Genomic DNA, 13,037 nt, shown 5'->3' on the forward strand with positions numbered 1-13,037 from the left:
GAGAGAGAGAGAGAGAGAGAGAGAGAGAGAGAGAGAGAGAACTATACAGTACTATGAAGACATTTCAACAGATCAAGCCATCTTCTATGACACCAGTCCATTTGTGGATCTCAGTGGTCTATTCCACAGTCCACAGCACATACTAATTAATCCTTTTTAAACTGGAAGTTCCAGAGAAGGAACAGTGTGCATACCAAGTGTGTGTGCTATTATTTAGTTATGGGACCCTGGGCAGTACACATGTCCAAAAAGGACACTCAAATACCAATGTAAGTTTTGGGGAAATATGAATTAGCTCAGAGGTAGTAATGCCTAGTGGCTGAATAGCTTAGCCTTGGGACCATATCCCCATATATGCCAAGTCCAGAGACACTAAGAATTCCAGAGGCAGATTTCCAAACAAGTAATGAGTCTTATTTTTAAAGGGGGAAATCAACAGTTATACACAACACACAACCCTGCACTCTTGCAAGGATTAAGGAAAACCAAAGCTGTTAGATGGGAATAGAATAAGGCTTACTAAGGAGATACTGCACCTGAATGGGTTCAATTGCCGAGTCCTAGAAGGGATGGAGTAATCTGCATCATCCATGGCACCGGGGGGGGGGGGGTGGGCAAGCTGCAGAGCAGCAGAGTCAAGCAAAGTGACAGCATGCTGCCAGTTGCTGGACTAATCCAAAGAAACAAATGAAAAGCACCAGTATATATAGGGAATTTCAATCCTGAGGCAAAATTCAAGGCATTGAAAGAGCCAAACGCTGGTGCCTTCTTTGAAATGGGTTTGGATCACTTTGAAGTTGGTTTTCCAAGGAGGTAATGTAAGTGATGAACACTCATTTCCAAGGCAAGAAGGATTAGTGTACAAGATAACCAGAGTTGTTTACTCCTTGGTGCCATCCATTGTCCTATAGCTATGGCTTTTTCTTACCTTGTCAAGAATGCCCCTAAAAGCAGAGCCCAGGTGACTCCTATTGCTAGCTTATATGTGAGGGAGGAATCACAGTAATGGTGTTCACAGTAGGGTCAAAGAAGGGCCAATTAACCTGCATTTTATTGCATTTCTGATATCAAAGAGGAGGGGTCCAATTGGGCTAACAGTTATGATCCTCCTTTCATCAGCAATAGCTATGGGAATGGCATAATTTCCCTCAGTGGACTTCTCCTTCTACCTTTGAGATATAGAACAGCCGGCGGACTCCCCGACAAGCTGCATTGCCGCTGGGAGGTCACGCCGACCGAGGAGGCCCTGCTGGGCCTGGTACACCCCAGCATACTTTGCTGGGGTGTCAGTAAGCCCAGCATGCTTTGCTGGGGCCAAAAATCATCTGATTGGCTGGCTGAGGGGCCAGGGAGGAACTTCCTGTTTTGGCCACTCTAGGAGGCTCGGAGGACCTCTCTATGGTCCTGGTTTCCGGCCCTCCAGAGAGCTGATTGGTCAGCTGCCCTGGAGGGGAGGAGTGTGCTCCCGGCCCCTCCCTCTTTGCAGTGGCCTATATAAGTCCTTGTTGCCCGGCATTTGGGGCCATTTTTGCTCAGCTCCCTACCCTCCCTCCCTCGGGTTGGTGTGTTTTTTGTCACAACTGAGGAGCAGCAGCATAGGCCATGATCTGCTGAGAGTGGTTTCCAGGGCTATGGAGCACTGGAGAGGGAGTCCTTTGGCCCCAGGTAAATTGAGGGCATATGTTATGGACATTGCGGGGGCCATTACGTTATTACGTTACCCGGTGACTAGGGGCTTAAGGGATAAGAGGCAATCAAAACTTCACATAGCTGCGAGATTGTGTTCCCTAGCCCATAGGTCTTCCCAAATTTGGAAATGACAACGGGGGTGTTGTTCGATTTTACAGATCATGACCTCATGCTTTGGACCAACCCTACACTGTTTTAATGTTGAGTTAATAAAGTTGTGGCCATTCCTCCAACTTTGGTGTTGTGTTTATTCTGGTGGCGGCCCTGCTAGGCAACTACCTGGGGAAAGGGAACTCTTTCTAAAATACTGTATTCCAAAAAGTGCTGAAATAAAGGAAATTCTTCATACTGATAACCAATTATTTAGTTTTGATTGCTGTTTAGTAAGAAAGCAAGGATGTTTAGATGTATATTAGCATAAGAACATAAAATGAGATCAGACAAAAGACCTATATACGCCAGCATTTAGGAATTAAGCCTGCCAAATTTTCATTCTTAGATTTCATTCTTAGAGGGTGGCAAAATTTAGGGGCAGCTTGGCGGCTTTCTTGGTATTTTTTTTTTTTTTGTGTAATTAAAAAATATTAAAGTGAAAATTTATTACAGAAAGTGACGTAAAAGCAAGCTATCATATGAACGTTTCTTTGTACAATGACCAAAACATAAATGTGTGCGCCCCCCCCCCCCCCCCCCGTGCCTGTGGTATAAAACCTAATTGGTTTTTTGACAAATTCTCAATATTATGATGAGAGATTGAAACCTACCTTTTATGTCATGTTTATCTTTAACAAATGAAACAGTGGAAATCAAAGGGTGAAAATAATTATGAGGGGTGACAGGGGGTGCCAAAATATTTCTCACCTAGGGTGGCCAAATACCTAGAGCCAGCCCTGCTTACATTACACAATTATAGCACTATGATTCCACTTTAACTATCATGGTTGCATCCCATGGAATTGTGGGTTTTCTATGGGTTTCTAGGAATGTATTATGTCATTAGCTGTTTTATTTTCAGTCCCTTTCCTATCTCTAAAATGGAATCTGCCTTTTTCACAACAGTCAAAAACTGAGTCATTTTTTTCATCTAGGTATCCACTACAACAGCAAGTTTCTTTGGGCTAACCATCCCTAACTCAGACTCATGTGATAAGTTAAATTACAATGCTTTGTCCTAAGGGACACCATTTCACACATAGTTAAATTGTACCAATTTAATGACTAGCCCCATCATTTGAAGAGCTGATTCTGCTTCTGCTGCTCTTTACAACCTTTTGGTGTTTTAACCACCCCATATATTAATCAGCAAATTTGGCCACTGTGCTGATCATCCTTAAATACAAAATCTTTAGTGAACAGAATGTGAAAACACATCATTGAAAAGTATAGAAAGTATTGGTTTTTTACTCATGCTCAAAGCATGCCAATTACACAATGAGAAACAGGAAGACTCATTATACCAACTGCACACAGAGAAATAGGATGGTCAGACATGGATTTCTAAAACCAGTTCAAGCCAGGTTAGTGAACAGCTTTGAGTCTGTGAGATTTTGGGATATGAAGCATAAACTCTTTTCAAATTCTCCTCAAAGAAGTTTCACTTGTAAAGGAGCTTCAAATTGCATGTCAGATTTGATGTTGGGTAAAATGCATTTGCAATTATACTGAAATTGCAGCCACAGCAAAAGAAAGAAAAAAAAATGCTCCTGCCAGAGGTTCATTGTAGAATTTTGAATTTCTGGTAACAATGTCTATGTATTATTTTACACAGAACTATGTACATTGTATTGTGCTTATGTATGTCTGTCTATTTCTGATTCAACTTCTTTATATGGCTGCATTATAATCTATAGCACAAACATTAGAGTCTTTCCATCAGGCAAGTAAAATAAGACATCCAGACTGTGTTTCTGCATATAATAATTTAGTTGTGGATATGCTATAACATGAACAAATAACATTGTTCTCTTTAGCTCATGCAAAGATGATTGTTACATTATAGATTATTTACAAAGGTATCAGTCTTTGGGAGTAATATAGAAGAAAGACAAAGATAAATATATACAGACAAATATATACAGTCGGCCCTTCTTATACACGGATTTTTTATACATGGATTCAAGAACCCACGGTTTGAAAATGTTCCAAAAAAGTATAAATTTCAAATATCAAACCTTGATTTTCCATTTTTTATAAGGGACACCATTTTGCTATGTCATATTTAATGGGGTTTGAGAATCCACGAATTTTGTTATACACGGGGGATCTTGGAATCAAACCGCAGCATACAACAAGGGTCCACTATATACAGAAAAGAAATCTAACAAAAAAGAACAGGTGCTAATGTATTAGGGCTGGACAAATGTGCCATGTTGGAGAGTGGGATATCAATTTTTGTCCTTACATTCACCTGGTGGCCTTCAACATTACAGGTTTTCAGCAAACTGGAAGTGAATTTATGTCACAGTTTGGATCCACTTCTGGGTCACACTTTCATCACTCCTAATCAATATAAATTATAAGGAAATTGAAATAGTTAGAGTTTCTCCATAACCTGAATCAGTTGTTGAACAGAATGGGAATTGCAGTCAAGAAATAATAAGAAGACTAGGGTTGGGAAGGTCAGCTATTATATAACTAGATAAGATCTCAAAATGCAAAAATATCAAGAGGAATATCAAAATTATGATTGTCCAAGCCATCATATTTCCCATCACCATGTATGGATGTGAGAGCTGCACAGTTAAGAAAGTTAACAGAAGGAAAATCAACTCAATTGAGATGAGGAGCTGGAGAAGTGTGAGATGGATACCATGGATAGCCTAAAAGACTAACAAATAGTTTCTATTACAGATGAAGCACAAACTCAACTTAGGAACCAAGATGACTAAACTGAGGTTGTCATACATCAGTAACTTCATGAAAAGAGATGACTCACTAGAAAAAAAAAAAGCAATAATGGGAGAAAAAGTAGAAGACAATAGAAAGAGAGGAAGACCACATACCATATGGATAGACTCAGAGACTGAACAGACTGCCCCTGAGGGGCAGCCTGCAGCTACCTCTTTCTTTGCCAGATTGGGGCCATGGCAACCGCATGCCGCAGCCCTGATCTGACATTTCTGCTTCTTTTTGTGCCATGGAAAGGGTGCAATATCTGCTGGTGTGGAAGATTTTTGGCACTCTTTTGGCATTGCATCATCTGGATGCAGCACCAGAGGAATGTTTTGACACTGACCACAGTGTAGTGGGACACACAGCATCACGTTGGCATGGAGGCAGAGTTGGAGTGTGCATCATGCCGATGCCGATGCCATACTCCCACTTCATCCTCATGCTGGCCCCTCAGTCAGGAAGGCGATGGCCATGAACCTGCAGGACCTGAACAGGGCAGTCAAGGACAAGTGGACTTGGAGGTGTCTCATTCACAGGGTTGCCATGAATCAAGGCCTACTCAAAGGCAGTTAACTACAATAACAATTGAGAAGGATCTGTTTAGAAACTCTGTATGGGTATAAGTCAGTGCTGGAACAAATATTTGTATATAAAAGGGTCCAGGCTCAAATTTCATTCATTGCCAGTCAATTGGATCAGGTAGTATGAGGTAGTAAATTTGTCTGAGTTACTATACACATCTGAATGTGTGACTTGTATACCTTAATGAAAAGTGCTTGATCTTTTAACTAATAGTTATGGTGTGCCACAAGACGAGTCAGCCCAGATATTAGTCAAAAAGAAAGTTAGCCAGAGATTGATATATTCAAAGATGTGCTTGTTGTTATTTACAAAAATAGGCTGAAAAAAAATATGAATTGATTCCAAATAGCTGTTATTTACTGTATACCATTCATAAGGAAACTAATTCATGAATTATCCCATCAGTCATAATATTGGTTCCCCACACTCCACCTTGTTCACAATGCCAAAATTGGTCCAAGTGTATGCATGTATCATTTCCATGCCCCCAACTGCCCAATTTTGGCAGGGACAAAGACAATTAATCCTCTGTTATCCCACTTTTCAGTTGCATTTTAAATATCCCAGTTTCTCTCTCCTCTCACTTTCCCCCTTACTTCAATTAGTACAAACTGGAATCAGAGTGCAGACATAGTTTGCATTTAATTGACTCAGGAGTATGAAGGAAAGGGAGGGGCAAAATCTTTTTCTTTCCTGTAAATTCAAGTAAAAGCAAACGGCTGCAGCTTCTCTTATCTTGTGTTTTTTGCCCCGTTAACACCTTTTGCCAACTGACCATACTCTGATGTTGCTTGGTCAAACAAGTGCTGATTTTCAAAAGTGAAATCTTATTTCATTTGTTTATTGCCTCTTGACCCAGCATGACCCCTAAAGAAATGCACAATGAATAAAAATGTTTAAAAGTATAAATGAGTAAAAAGAAATTGTTATACTCCAAACTTATCCTTAAAAGTTGTTCTAAAGCCAGGAAATTGCAAACAGCTTAAAAGCAGTCAAAACAGACACCCCTAAGGTTAAGGGCCCAAAAGTCAAACAAAACAGGACAGTCTTACAGGGAGCTAGCCTGACCTCCTTGAGAGGAGCTGTTACAGAGAAAGCCCTGTCAACTCTTCCCACCAGCTTGGCCTCCTACAATAATAGGAGAGCAGGCCTCTACTGATGTTTTTAGATTTTTGGTGTAGCATATGACAGGGGGTGTTCTTTTTGTTATCCTGCCTCAATGCCATTTAGGATGTTTTTAGGACATGGTAGCTCAGCGGTAAAGACATTGACTTTGATGATTGCAAGATCAGCAGATCACCAGTTCAAGACCCAAGTGCCATGTGATGAAATGAACTCTGTTCATTAGTCTTAGCTTCTGCCAAGCTAGCAGTTTGAAAGGCTGTAGCAGTGCAAGTAGATAAATAGGTATCACTTCAATGGGGAGCTAACAGTGTTCTGTGCAATCATGCTGGCCACATGATCACAGAGTTGTCTTTGACAATGCAGGCTCCCTGGGTTTAGTATTGTTTGGGGAGCACAAGAAGCCTCCTCCTCATGTCTTGGTGATTCACCTAGGTGGGAATAATCTAGGGTTACTGAAGGGCAAGGCCCTTATTCTTCAGGCTTTGCATGATGTCCAGGTTATACAGAATATACATTTTGTAGCAGCAAGTTTGGTGGGGTGAGTCCTGATGCACTGATATGGCCTGAAGAAGGATAAATAGGGAGATTTGAAGTGACTTAAATAGATGGTTGTGTCACTTTCTTCCAATCCAAGCTCTATAGAGCTGACTGTCCATTTTCTGGAGGAAGATAATGTGTTATTCCTGAGGGATTTGCAACAAGGAGTGAGAGTCCTACTGGCAGCCTGGTGGGGGAAAGGGAATAAGCAGACACTTGTTCCTTGTCCCTGACAGGTAGTTGGGAGAGAAAATAAGAGTATGATGAACATCTTGGTACCCTTTTGGTAAATAAGAGGGCTCTGGAAGTGCCCCTTTAGGGCCGGACACCTGGAGTATTGGGTTGGACTCTATCCTCGGGGCTGGCCTGGGGGGTTTGCCTGTGACTTAGAGGTGAGGTTCCTTGGGTCTGTCTTTCAGTAGATGGCCAGATGGCAAGGAACCCAGCTATTGGGTTGCCCTCAGAGCTCAACTGCTTCACCCAGGGAAAGGCTGATGAGAAAATCAGGGAGTGATGCCTGCCTGAGCTGATCTAATTCCCCTTGCCCTGATCCTTCCCAGATTCAACAAAGTTTAAGTAGGTTTTTGGTTAAATAAAGTGGCCCTTATTAAACCCAGTTTTCTGTGTCTAGTTATTCTGCGGCTTATCAGCAAATGTAAGGTAGCTGAAAAATGTCTGTTTTATTAGTTAGAAGGTGCCACATATTTTGACATTTGAATATATTATACAGGAGCTTTTTAGAAATTCATAAATTTCTAGAATTCTTGGTCTAGAAATTTCTGAATTTCAGTTCTAAATAGTTCTATTGTAGACTGTAATACATTGGCTGAAATGCATTGGACTTTTAAAATAATAAAATAACCATCTCCAGTTCCCTATGTGGATTCCATTGGGTGCTTCTTTTGAAATGTAGAGGAAAACAGAAATTTCATTGGGCTCAGCAGTTGCAACAAAAGTAGCATTTTTACACCTCCTAAGACTTTAGCATTTGTAGATTTGTAGGGCTTACTGGGTGTCATAAGGAAGTAACAGAGTGAAAAATCTCACATGGGTCCAAGATATTATGCATTAATTCACATGACCTGTTTCCACATAAATTTGTCATTATATTAAAGAGCAAATATCATTCATTTTATAGCTGTGAATTGAAAATTGTCATCAGGGCTGCATCCACACTGCAAAATTCCATTTTGACACCACTTTAACTGCCATGGCTCAATTCTATGAAATTCTGGGAATGGTAGTTTGTTGTGGCACTACAGCAATCTAAGATGTCTCACAAAATGGCAATTCCCATAATTTCATAGCATAGTGGTATCAAACTGGATTATTTCTGCAGTGTGGATGCAACCTTAGTAATTTTAGTGTGAAGAATTTCTTTTGCTTATATGTCCCTTCATATCTGAAGTGGCCAAAATAGGGCCCTTCATATGCTAATTAGAATTGCTGTCAGACCTAAGCAGCATAGGGAGTGGCAAGGCAAACTGGGAGATGCAGTTTCACAACACCTGAAGGACCATACAGTTCCCATCCCTAGCCTATTTGGTCATGGTGATAGATTAAATGATCTTGTAAAATGGTCATAATACAGACTTGTTTTATGAGTGTTTCTAATCTGTTTGTTTCCTTTAAAAATTGTACTCCCCCAATCTCCAGCACCAATCTATTTGATATAAATCATTTCTATTTCAGATATTTTATGCAAACCTTCTGTTCTTTCCTTCCTATTTAGCCACTTTCAGATCATCTTGTCATGATGAAGCAGCTGATGTCACTTGTGGTCTTCTGTCTTCAAGGAATATAAGCAAAAGCACTGTGGCAGATGTTTCAGACAATCCATGAAGAATCAGATGTCTTGCTGTTAGAGAAAATTCTGCTTGAGTTAAATAGTCCCTACGCTCCAACTTTAGACCCTGTCAAGAGTTAGCAACCAACATTTTACATGACTCTTAAATTGTCAAAAGTTGTATGTATAGTTGTAAAGAAATGGCAGGGTCATATTCCCAAGAAGAATACACACACTGTCACTTTTCTTATGAGTTTTTGTTGGGGATGTTGTTACTAATCTGGAAACAAAGAAACCAATAATATTCTTGTTCTTGCATTTAGTTACAGAGAGAAATGATGTAAACACATCTGTCTCAAAAATAGATGTAGAAGAAATTGAGCTGACTGAATAAATACAGTGGGAATGTAATAAGTACTAATGTGCTTATTAACAGCTGTGTGGATAAGCATTTCTAAGAACTGGGGGAAAAAGTTTCTCTTCAACAAAGCCACAAATGATACATGCATTTTGGCTTACTTAGGTGTGTAAATTGATTACTTTAATTAGATTTTGAGAAGGAAGACACCAAAACAAATAACTAAATAAAAAATGAGCAAAGTGATTAGTTTTATACTCATCTGGACAGAAAATGTTAATGATAAAACCACCTCATATATGTTTTTGAGCTTGCTCTTGAACTGTCTGGTTTGTGTATGTTGTACTTATACCCATTGGAGGTGTCATGTTCATTTTTTTTCATGGCCCATGCCCCCCAGTGTCTTGGGTTAATTGGCTCCTTCCTTTTTTTAATGTGCACTGGTGCATTTCTATTCAGAATTAGGATTAGGGTTAGGATGGATTGCTCTTTCAGAACCACTGATGTGTTGGGGTATTTATATGCAGGGTTGAAGGTGCACATTTTCCGCCTTGAGTCAGACTATCATGGCTTCTTTTTGTTTTTAGTTTTTAGCCTCGGAGAGCAGCTTCAATCCAGTTTCCAACTGCTTTGGAGGCGTGAATCATCTAAACACATCTTCAAAGTGGATGAAAACCTCTTTATTTGGCTCATCTGTTTGACCCCTCAGACCTTAGTGGTCTCCTGGGAATATTTAAAATTACTGTGGAGTTTGTGGAATTTTGAGGGATTCACACTGAACACTTGATTAAAAATTAGTAAATGTTCAGGTTCTTCCTCTACCAATGTATGCCCTGCTTTCTTGGACTTTCTGTGATGGATCAAAAAACAAACAGTTTCAAACAGTTTTCAATTTGTATCAGTTCCTTCACCTATACTTTACAGCCATTCCTCCCACAGCTGTTCTGGGTTTGTTCTCTCTCTCTCTCTCTCTCTCTCTCTCCATATATATATATATAGAGAGAGAGAGAGGGCGGCTTGGCAACAGGGCCCATTCAAACTACACAATTACAGTGCTCTATCTGCAGTGTCTGGATCCTGTAGAATCTAGGTGATTGTAGTTTAATGAGGCATTGGAGTCCCAGGATTTCATAGGTTACAGCAGTTAAAGTGGAATCATAGTGCCATAAATGTATAATGTGATCAGACCTTTGGATTACTCCCATAACATCTAGAGGAGTTGAGGAAGATCAGATGTAAAATTGCGTGTGGATTATCTTCCTCAGCAGTATCCAGTCCACTGAATATTCCTGGTTTCTTTCTTAAGACACATCTCTGACATATTCTACTTTAATATTAATTGTACCTAAACCTATGGAATAGCTAAAGAAATTTTGAAATTTTGAACTGAAGATTCAGGTAAAGTAGGGAAAAATTAAGTCAGCTTGAGATACAATATGGAATGTAAAAGCTAACCTTCCTAAAATTATGGAACATTCAAAACCCAATTATTCCCTCAATATGTTTTGCTTCGATGAGTCTAAGCTTAGAGAAAGTTTGAGAAACATTTTCTGATTGAACTTATTTCATTGTCACATGATTTTAATCACACTTTATTAAAAAGTGATGCAAAACTGATGAATTGGTGAGTTAGTGTAATATTGTGGTATCTATTTTTTTCTCCAATCTGGTATAAATGCCCGCCTTCAAGCAAACTATAATTTCAGAGATTTGAAATGTCATGTTATAATTAGTCTACCAAACTGTCTCATATTTTCACTAGATACAGGTTACTTCACATAAGCTGAAAGGCGCAAGGCTTTGGCATAAGACAATGTGTTAGAAAGAAAACATCCAAATAAATCCTCTGAAATGATTTCATAAGCAAAAAAAAAAAAAAAAAAAAAAAAAAAAAAAAAAAATATTCATTGCACCCAAAAGGGAGGGGGAGATAAGTATCCCTTTTACTTTTCTTATTCCTTCTTCATACATACACAGGTGCGTTACAGACCGCCTAAAAGCGGTGGTCTGCTGGTGGGCGCCTGTTGCTGGGTCCAGGAACCGCAGTGGCCAAACTGCGAGGTTCCCGGACACAGCGGAAAAGAAGCACCAAAATGGTGCTTCTTTCTGTGCCCCAGAAGTGGCGCCACAAGGCGCTAGTCGCGCACTTGCGGTGTCACTTCCGCTGTGCGACGTTTGGATGCTACGCATCCGCGATGTCAAAATGGTGGCCCCCGTGTGGACGGGTGCCACCATTTTGTACACGCTCTGCGCATACTAGGGTTGGGGGCCGTTAGGAAGGGACGACCCTTCCTAACCCTGGGACGACCCTTCCTAACCCTAGCACACCTTCCTAACCCTAGTACGCACTGAGTGCGTACTTTGTGCTCGTATATAACATGCCACAGATACATGCTTACACACATACATGAAAGAAAGGGCTATAATAACTCTTTTCTCCAATTGCTATGTACTGTTCTTTTATGAGAAGTGAAGTTCCAGCAGGCAAAGCCAGAGTGCACACTGAAAACATAGGTCTATGTTTGTTGTAGTTGTTTTCTTTACATACATTCAAACACATTTTAAACTAGAAGGAAACAGGTAATTCAGGTAAGAAACAATCAGTACTCTCTCTGTCACTGTCTTCATCTAGTTCATTAAACAACTATTGAGGGTTTTTTTCTTCTTCTTCCAATTCTCCCCAGATTTCCACCAAAACTCTCTTCTAGTGAGAGCTTAGTCAAACCCAGAACTTTTTGGACTAAAACTTCCCAAATTTCCCACCCAGATAATTCAGGAGCCTATATTTCTTTACCAAGTCAACTAGATGCTACAGTTAGCCATTCATTTTCAAAGAGAAGAGCTTTGTATATAAATTTCCTCACAAATCTATTGTATCTGTATTTCTTATCTTGTAAGTCTGCCTGCCAGAGCTACTACCTCTTTTTCAACTGTATAAAACATTCTGAAGTTCTGGAGACCATAAAAGCTCATCTTGTTTGTGACATTTATGTGGTCCCTAAAACTCAGGATTGTACAACCTTGATTTTTTTTTTTTAACTCAGGGATCACCTTACCACATTTTGTGTTTTCTTAGGAAATGTTCATATCAAAATAATTTCTTTGAGTGTGTGTAGAAATATATCACTTCCTTCATGAATCAGTCTGAGCCAGATGACTTTCACATAGGAAGTCTCTTAAAGTTTGTATCTGCAGTAGGGGCATGTGGAGTGAATCAGTATATGAACTGGTGCCATGTTTTCATACATTTGTACCAGCTGTTTAAGTAGACTGATAATATACAGTATTGGAGTGTTGGCGTTTTCTTGCTTTACTATTGAAAAGTTCAATAGTAAAGACATTATTATTGCAGCATAATCTCTTGTTGATATTACTTTTGATTCTCCTCCCACATTCTTTTTCAAAATGTTATTGCAAGAGATGTTAGACTTCAACTTCCAAAATTTTTCACCAATAGATATGCATACCGAGACTTCTGGACTTTATAGTCCAACATCTGAAGGGCCACAGTTCTCATCTCACACTGAAACATGTTAGTTTTGATACTGAAATATCGTGTTTACTTCCCTTCACCCTGCTGCAACCAACACTGGTTCTCACTAGTGTTGTTTGGTTAAAAGAAATAATGGCGATATTTTCTACATTGGTACAAATAGTGCTACTTCATAACTTTAGTGACTGGCAGTTCATAAGATGGTGCAGCAAATAAATCAACAAATATCATATCTTAATTCCAAATACTAACCATATAATATGTTCTAACATCTTATCAAAATGGATTAATGGTTTTCTGGGAAATCAGATGTTTTTGTATTCACTCTCACATATTCTGCTGACATTTTCTCCGTTATATATGTTTATATATATATATATATATAATCTCCAACTTTACAGTCATGTTGCACAAATCATAGATAATTAAACTATAACACAACATTAATAGCTTTCAAATAAATATGATATTTTCATGTCTGAAAAAGAACATTGGATTCATGGCAAATATATTTATGTATATTTAAGTGTTAATGTTTCAGACAACTTAAAATGGTAGAGAACTGGAATGCAAAT

Source organism: Sceloporus occidentalis, unplaced genomic scaffold (assembly GCF_023333645.1).
Source record: "Sceloporus occidentalis isolate IW3139 unplaced genomic scaffold, rSceOcc1.0.p SCAF_5, whole genome shotgun sequence".
In the NCBI taxonomy this organism is placed as follows: Eukaryota; Metazoa; Chordata; class Lepidosauria; order Squamata; family Phrynosomatidae; genus Sceloporus; species Sceloporus occidentalis.